The sequence below is a fragment of the Phaethon lepturus genome, unplaced genomic scaffold, assembly GCF_000687285.1.
Source record: "Phaethon lepturus isolate BGI_N335 unplaced genomic scaffold, ASM68728v1 scaffold6595, whole genome shotgun sequence".
Taxonomy (NCBI): Eukaryota; Metazoa; Chordata; class Aves; order Phaethontiformes; family Phaethontidae; genus Phaethon; species Phaethon lepturus.
Genome location: NW_010542569.1, coordinates 24,282 through 32,467, shown reverse-complemented (window position 1 = coordinate 32,467; position 8,186 = coordinate 24,282). Strand labels below are relative to the sequence as shown.

At 37.2% G+C, this 8,186-nt stretch overlaps 1 protein-coding gene across 1 annotated transcript in view; it reads left to right on the top strand.

Moving 5' to 3' along the window:
* LOC104621547 (type II inositol 3,4-bisphosphate 4-phosphatase-like) overlaps positions 1-8,186 on the top strand; it is a gene marked incomplete at both ends in the record, with an annotated part of 67,401 nt that overhangs the window by 35,484 nt on the left and 23,731 nt on the right. The gene's annotated exons all lie outside the window — the stretch shown is intronic.

Genomic DNA, 8,186 nt, shown 5'->3' with positions numbered 1-8,186 from the left:
TCTAGTAGGACTGGACAAGGATGCATTCATAAAATATTTCCTTTGTCTTTCTTGCTTTGCTGGACTGCAAAATTGAAGCACAGTTTACTTTTAGTGTCAAGAGTTCTTTTGAACACAAACTCAGAATTGTGAAGTTTTCTCCCATATTTCAGGAAGCTTGAAGAATATAAGTGCTTGCAAACATGCTGTTCAGAATGAGATATCTCTTTGGTAATTCTTGTGCTAAGTGGAAAGTAGCTATAGTCAATTTTTCAATAAAGAAAGTGTAGATAGCTTAAGGTAGCATCTTCATTTCTGGCAGCCCTAGGCATATGTGAACAAAAAGTATTTTTAACATTCCTGTGAAGTAAATAAGAAACTGCTCTTTTTCTTATTCTTCAGAAAGCCAAAATGAGACTAAGTTAAAGATGATTTAAAGATAAAGGTGTTTTAAAGATAAAACCCTTAACTAGGGTTTCAGTTTGCTGCTGTACTCACTTTGTTAACCACTGAACATGTCAGAAGTGTTAGTTGCGTATTTTGCTAAGAACAAGATGTATCTGCATTTGTTGCTATGGCTGTTAAGACGTTTTGAGCAGCCACGGCTGTCACTGGCAGCACCCGTAGTTGTGACTGCTCAACACGTGGACGAACTGTGCCAAGCCCATGCAATCAGTGGCACAGCATTCGTTAGGGAATGCAGGAAGTACCGTATGTATGCTGGTGTAAATCATCACAACACTCCATAGAAAATGAATACCATTAAATTCAGTGCTCAAAAAAGTTTCATAGGTACAGTATCATAAAGAATAAAAGGAGAAATCATAAAAATCTACTGTTGGCTTCTAGGTTGACTAGAAGTTGGCACCAACCAAACAAAAACCAGCTCATATATTTGCTTTGAAAACTCTATTAGTATTATTTCTGTTTGCACTGCATGACATAAAAACCCTATTAAACCTTCTAAAATCTTTCATTTGCTTGGCCACCTCTGGTGACAAAACTTGCCAATGAAACATGAATATCATTGATCACATGAGACCCGTGAATAGACTTTGTGTTAACAGTAGGTACCCATTCTACTGTCAGCATACTGGTATAGGCAGCCTTATCCCCATGATATGGAGACCTATGAAGTGCATGCTTCTTGATGAAGAAAATTTCTAAAGGCATTTCTTAAGGTATCTTCTACTTAGCTATCCAATTAATATAGTTGCAATAGTATTTAGAGGCTTTTTATTATATTTAATAAGCAGAAATTAAAGTGATATAAAGAACTTTGCAGTTCCAGTCCCAAAAGTGTTTATCTTTCAGAAAATGAACCCTTTCTCACTTGCACGGTCCTGCAGTGTATCCACATTGGTAGAATTTGATTTCCCAAATTGGAGGATAGCTGTGAGGCAAACTTGAAACTGTTTTTTGAAATTATTATTTCTGTTCATTGGAGAAAAAAGGGAAAATGCCTTACAGGGAAGAGACCTAGTCTTTCTTGAGTTCTTCGTGGGAGAATACATAGTGCAGTATATCATAGGAATGAATAGACGATGCCCTTGTCTATTCATAGTTGCCCATAACAAGAGGAGAAGAGAAGATGATAGGCTAGACTCCTTTCTTTTGATCCTGTGCAGTGTTACATGTCAAAAGGCTAGGATGGCAAAGAATACTCAGTGCAGCACAACCTCTTCTCAGTTTCGTTCACCCTTATTTCACTGACTCAAACCATGTAGACTTCTATGTTGATTAGAGGATTGTGTTCAGGAGCACTGGGTAAAGCTTTCTGCAAAGTTTTACCAAGGCATTTCATACCAATTTCAAAGTGCCTACACGTCACCTTATATTTGCCCTGCTTCTTAGACTTTTCTGCATCCCTTGGAAGCATCTGTATCTTGGTGACTTTCAAGGACAGGGTACTGGACATTTACTCTGACAATACAGTTTTCTTTGTGTTTCTTTGTTCCTCTGGAAGAGCAAAAGTCTGTCTTTAGGATGATATAACTAGGGTAACTATGTCCGACTCTTCCTAAAAAAGAGCCTGAGTCAGGCTAACAAACTTAGGTTTGAGCACTGAAAAGAGGGGACCTCAATTTCCAGGGAATCACTTACCAGACCTGAAGAAATGGTTGCTTAGTGTATGAATTCCCACGAAGCAGAAAGGAAGAAACCTCCAAAATTCATTTTCCCTTCTATCTTTGAGGGCAGCTCAGAGAAAACTCCACATGTGGGTTGTTTGTTTTTTTTTTTTTCTTCAACTAGAGCTTGTATTAGTCAAAAGAAAGGAGAAAGCAAGCTCTGATTATAATCTCACTTATTTGAATATTCAAGAGTGGGTCTACTTTAAATAGATACATGAAAGGACCATTCTCATTCTCACCACAGAGGAATTTCTTTCACTGTGGCAATGACAACTTTATTTTGTCTGCACCTGTTTAACTGCATGAGGATGCTTTGAGGACACATAGCATTTCCAGGGGCAGCTTTTACAATTTAAATTTTCTGTTTTACAATGGGACCAGCTTTTCTGAAGATTTGGTTGAAGGAAGAAGTGACACCTTGAGATATCAGTCAGAATATAAAATGAACAGAAAAAAAATGCAGATTTAGCAGCTGTTTCCTCTGGGCTAACTGAGATGAAGACCTAGAGGAAGATGTGGGAACAGATTATGTCTCAAGCCAAGACCGGTAGCTTAGTGCACATGACAGAATGCCTTGCATGCCTTTGACCTTCAGGCTGATTATTAGAACAGTTTATCGAAATATTAAACAGTGTCAACATATCACAAAATATTCCTTGCTCAAACCTATACTTGTGGAATTGACAGACAAGAGGAAATGTTAACTAGTAGCAAGGCTATATCCCACTTTGCAAGAGCGTAATTGCATTTGCAATTGCCAAACCAAAGTAAGAATAAAACATATATTTCATGACAGTTATCAAACAGAAGAATTTGGTAAATGTGTATCTGAAGATATGTCTGGCATATTTCCTATTACATGGAATATAAGGTTTTGTGCAGACAAAACAAGGGAAGGTATTTTATAATAATATTTATTAAAAATGCAGTATTTCTGTAATTCTGCCCTCATTTGTTACCACCAAACACGTCATATTAAAAGAAAAAAAAAGGTAAATTTCTTGAAATAGGATCTCTAAATAAGAAGGAGAGAAGTTTTTCTTTCAGATGAAAAACACAACTTAGTGGTATGTGATCTGAAGCCAGGTCCATTGCTTTATAACCCATTCACAATCTGTACTGTTCTTTATCTGCAACAAGTGACAGATAAAAGGCTTTATCACTACAAACATCAGGCATGTCTATAAGGCATGACTCTAGTATGCCTGTCCCTTCAGTAGCTAGTAGTGAACTTCATAAGACCAGTAAGAACAATGGATGCTTTTTTTTATCTTGTGTAGGCATGATAGTGTTTAAATTCACATAATGAAAGTGATAATTAAAGTACGCTAAATCATTGCAGAATATTAATTATCTGTGTATGATACACATATATTTTAGATTTTTTTTCATGATGCTCTATTGATTTGTTCTTTTTATTTTTTCCTTCTAAAAGAGAAAGTAAAAGAGAAAGTCAGTTCAGATTCAGTCTTCTCTTGGCCTGCTAGTATAGATTACTCATCCTTCCAGCAAATGGAAGGTCTTGTCTTCTCCTCAGTCTAGATGTCACAGCAAATTATTATTTTTAGAGCTCAGTTGTGCAGGAATGTTTAAAGCAGACATTCTGTAACTTATACCCATATAATGCCTCACTGCTTGAAACACTCATAAGTCACTTTCAAGGCACACCAAGGATTTTTTTTTCTTATTTAAAATCTAATTTGATCATCTGTGCTTTAGCCAAAACACATAGACTTATGATTACAAGATTTTTAATGCCTCGGTACTAACCATCAAGAAAAACAGAGGTGTCCCACAAGCTGTATTAGGTGCTGTAATTTGTTATGGTTTTGTACACCATTTCTATCAAGTTCTTTAGAAATTATCCTGCTTTAAATTAACACAAGCTTAAAGCTGCAATGGTATTGAAAAGGATTTTCTGTTGATGTTGTTAATCAACATGATGTTGTTAAAGCCATAATACTTGAATTTGGGTTTGAGCTGCCTAAAAGGACCCTTTTTTGTTTGACAAGGCATTTTTGGTCAAGGTATCAGGTGTGCTCCTTCCCTAACATACTTGTTACCAAAGATTTTATTAACACTGAGATCTTCACGGTTCCGATTACATGTGTTTCATAACCTTCAACCCATTTCCATTCTCTGATGTGCTTGAGATGGTACTGTTTCACAGAAAATCCTGGAGATACTGAAATAATAATGGTGTGTGTTTGATATAATTGTCACCTTTGTTCTCAAAGGGAAACCACAGCCTGTTATGCATAGCACTTTTCACAGAGATATTATTCTTTGGTCACTTTCCCCCTTTTTGCCTGTGTATGTGTGTATATCTATGTATGTGTGAGAGAGAGAGAGGTTAAACCGCCTGGAGATGAATGTTTTTTCACTGACCATAAAAATCAATGTATTAAGTTTGTTGGAAGTTTTGCTGAGAAACTGCCGAAGTTTGTGCTATTCATTGCAATATAAAAATCTTACTACAGTATTTTCTAGTTGCTAGGCTCCCTGGACAGATTGCTTGAAGCATTTCCTTAAGCAGACATAAAAGAAAGGGGATGGGCTGGAAAAAGAAGGGAAGAAGCACTGGGGGAACATTGCATGCAAAGGTTAGAAAAGACCAAATGTTTTGGAGAACAAGAAACCGTTCCATATTACATGGACTAGGAGTGGCAGGAGGAGAGTAGATCCATGACTTTGCCATCCTTTCTTGTAATATGCACTTCAAGCAGGCAGCCAGGAAAAGGCTCCACTGAAAGGCACCATTTAGCCTCAGACTTGTATTGAGGCACAGTGCCTTTTTTCTCCTGGTAAGAACCATGCTCAGTTACCCTGCATAAGATTCTCCCCTATGTTAAAGGCTACTTCCATCTTTCCAACAATGTAAAGGTACTCTGAAATTAATATGAAGAACTGTGGAAGGCTTTCCCTAGACCTTCAACCTTCCTGGAGAGGGTCTTCCTGGGAAGATTCCCTGTGAGATTCACCTATGCCACTCTGGCATCTGTCCTACTTAGGTCTCTAGAGAGCTGATGAAGGGCATCTTGACCTTTCTTTACACTGGAACTCATGTCCCGTTACCAGCTGAAGGCATTGATCTAGAATTATTCCAGGGGTCAGTTAGGAATTAAGAGGAAATAGAAGAGCAGCAAGAGCAGCTCTGTGCATACAGCCTTGGCCATTGCTTCAAGGTAAGGATTGGTGGAGATTTGGACTTGATAAATAAAGATAGATTAGACAGAACTAATAACGTAACTTCATTTTCTTCAGTGTTCAAAGTTAAAATTTCCGAGTTTGCAAGGGAATCTTAAGGAAATTAAAAAAATTAATTCAAACTTCTGAACTCTCTCAGGCCTGTTTTCAAAACCGCAGCACTGATCATATGGTTTAGTTTTATTTCCTGAGGCAGTGAATTGTCCTGTTTTTTTATGTAATAAATCTGGTTTTGATCATAAGTTCCCACTTTAGACAGAATACATGTGATGCATAAATAAGCCACTGAGCTCGTCTTTAGTAAGATATCTTCAGTAATGTATATAAGTTTGAGGTTATCTGAGGGTAGATGTTCTCGCTATGTATGCTTTAACTGTATTCTTGACGTTAATGTCTAAAGTTTTGACTGTGAAAAATGTGAGGTCAAATGTTCACTGTTGAAAGAATTTAACCCAGTCCCAGATGGTGACAATTTAACTCAGTCACACAAATTACTCAGTTAACAGCAGGAGTGGAATTACTCAGTGTGTCATTAAAAATTAGACATTTAGCATATTGCACTATTTGTTCTCAGGCAAAAACTTTGTTAATTTAAAGTTAAAATTGCAGATGTAGTCAATGTAATCTTTATTCAAATTACATGACAATGTCATTAAAGCAGTTTCAAAACTGAAATGACCACTGACAGTCATGTGTACGTAGGTAATGATGGTGCCAATATATGGAATTGATTAAGTGTGATTTTATATGCTTAGTGAAAGCTTTGAAACTTAACCCAGAAGACATTATTATAGACTTTTTCAAAAGGTACATGACTAATAATATATTTTACATCTCAAAGGTAGATTTTCATAGTGCTGCTGATTTCCCACACTGGACCTACCCATGTGGCCTTTGCCCTAATGCAAAAGTTTCTTCGTACTTGTAATTCCCTTCATCTAGTTTCTGCCTTAGGATGCCTGTAAAAAGTTTCTCTCTATGTTCCATTGGCAGCTGCTATAAGTAATACTACTTATATACCGTAGCTATATGAGGCAGCAAGCTCTGAAAATAGTTATTCATAAGGAAACTAATTTCAGTTATTTGGAAGTAGTAATGTCTTTTCAGGAATGGTAAGGCCACAGAAAATCTCAGGCTAATCTTAGATGCAACAGTGTCAAGACACAATGATTAGAAACTTCAGATACTCCCAAACATGTTGTTTCTGAAAAATAATTATTCACTTTCTTGAAGGGAGAGGGGAAGTTGCCCTCAAACTCTGAAAGAAACTGAATATTTGGAGTCATCTCATGCATTCTGGGGTTCAGGAAATGTTAGAATGAGCCAAATAATGAGGCCTGATAGAACACTTCATTCTGAAGAAAGAGTCATTCTCTCTTCGCTATTCCTTTTTTTAAAAGCTATGATTGACTTTATTAGAATAAGAATTACCCACAGGTTTAGTATCTCTCTTCTTTCTTTTCTTATGGCATTGTCTGTAGCTTTTCTGCTGCAATACTCACTGAAGCTTAGAGCTGTGGGAGATCAGTGAAAATGATCTGGGAATTAAAAGCTGAGGGGAATCCCAGAAAGGAGTATGTGCATGGTGAGCTTGATAACAGTGTTAGCCAGATTCAGCCTGCAGAAAGGCTGTTTGATAAAGGGAGCAAGACGCCTGAAGGGGAATTAGAGAAGATTATTCAGCACTGTGAAGTATCAAAACTTTCAAGACTATGTCTTCACTACAATTAACATAGGCTATTACTCTTTGTCCCTGACCTATTTACTGAGTCTGACTGCTTGAGAGTTGCAGTGAATGTAGAGGTACATCTAACTTTGGAAGTTCATTTCACTAACAGTGTTGCCACCTTGAAGGCAGAGCTGTGACCCTTTCCTTATTTCTCAGAGGGACAGGGTTTTTTCTTGCCCAATTCATTAGGAGACACAGTTTATACTGTTGAAATTAATTTTGTTGAAATATTCAGAATTCTGACCGCTGCACTCAGCAGTCTAGAAACTCATGTAGTGGATTGCAAATTGAATTTTGGTGTGGTTGGTAGCATGACTGGTCATGGCAAAACTTCACTGACTCAGATGCTGTTCATCCTGAATCCCTCTGCAAAGAATTGTATCTAAAAATGGAGACATTGGTGAAAGAAAAATAGGGTGAGGTATTGTGGAATTTGGGACTGTAACTCAGCAAAGTGTCTAAGCAAGAGGCTTAATTTTAAGACTACTTGAATCTATCACTATTTGCCAAAAGACTTAAGCCTTTTAAGTTTTGTGAAAGTGACTTCATTTGGACTTCTGAATGTGCATTGCATGTGTCCTTTATTGAATTAAATTTAATTTCTAATTTGTAGAAAACTAATGAGGAGAAACTGGAAGGGACACTAGAAGACACAAAGGGGAAATGGGGGAATGAAGAGATCTGGAAAAAGACTGAAATGAAAAGCAATGCGTGAAGTTCAAAGGATTGCACGGGTGTCAAAATTCAGGTCTTGATATGTGAAATTAAGACAGTGGGGGAAGGGTGGAAGAGACTGACGGATGTATAATGAAAAGACACAAGACAAGGTAGATAGATACAGAACCTACTGCAGAGTAGTACATACATTGCTCTGGCATTGGTAATATTCTAGGATTTGCTCAGTTAAATTTTTTCCTGTCTTAACATTATATGTTAATCTGAAACTCCAGAAGATTTTTGGTTAGTTTCTCTGGAAGGCTGAAGCAGGTCTTTCTAAAGGGAAGGATTACGTACTCGAGTTTTAGGAGGGAAGGTGTATACTACAGCAAAGAACCAGTCAGTAGGTGTGCGCATGCTATCTAAAATGGTATTTTGGAATAATGGTATAAAAGGACATTGCATAATTAGTCTGTGTTGGG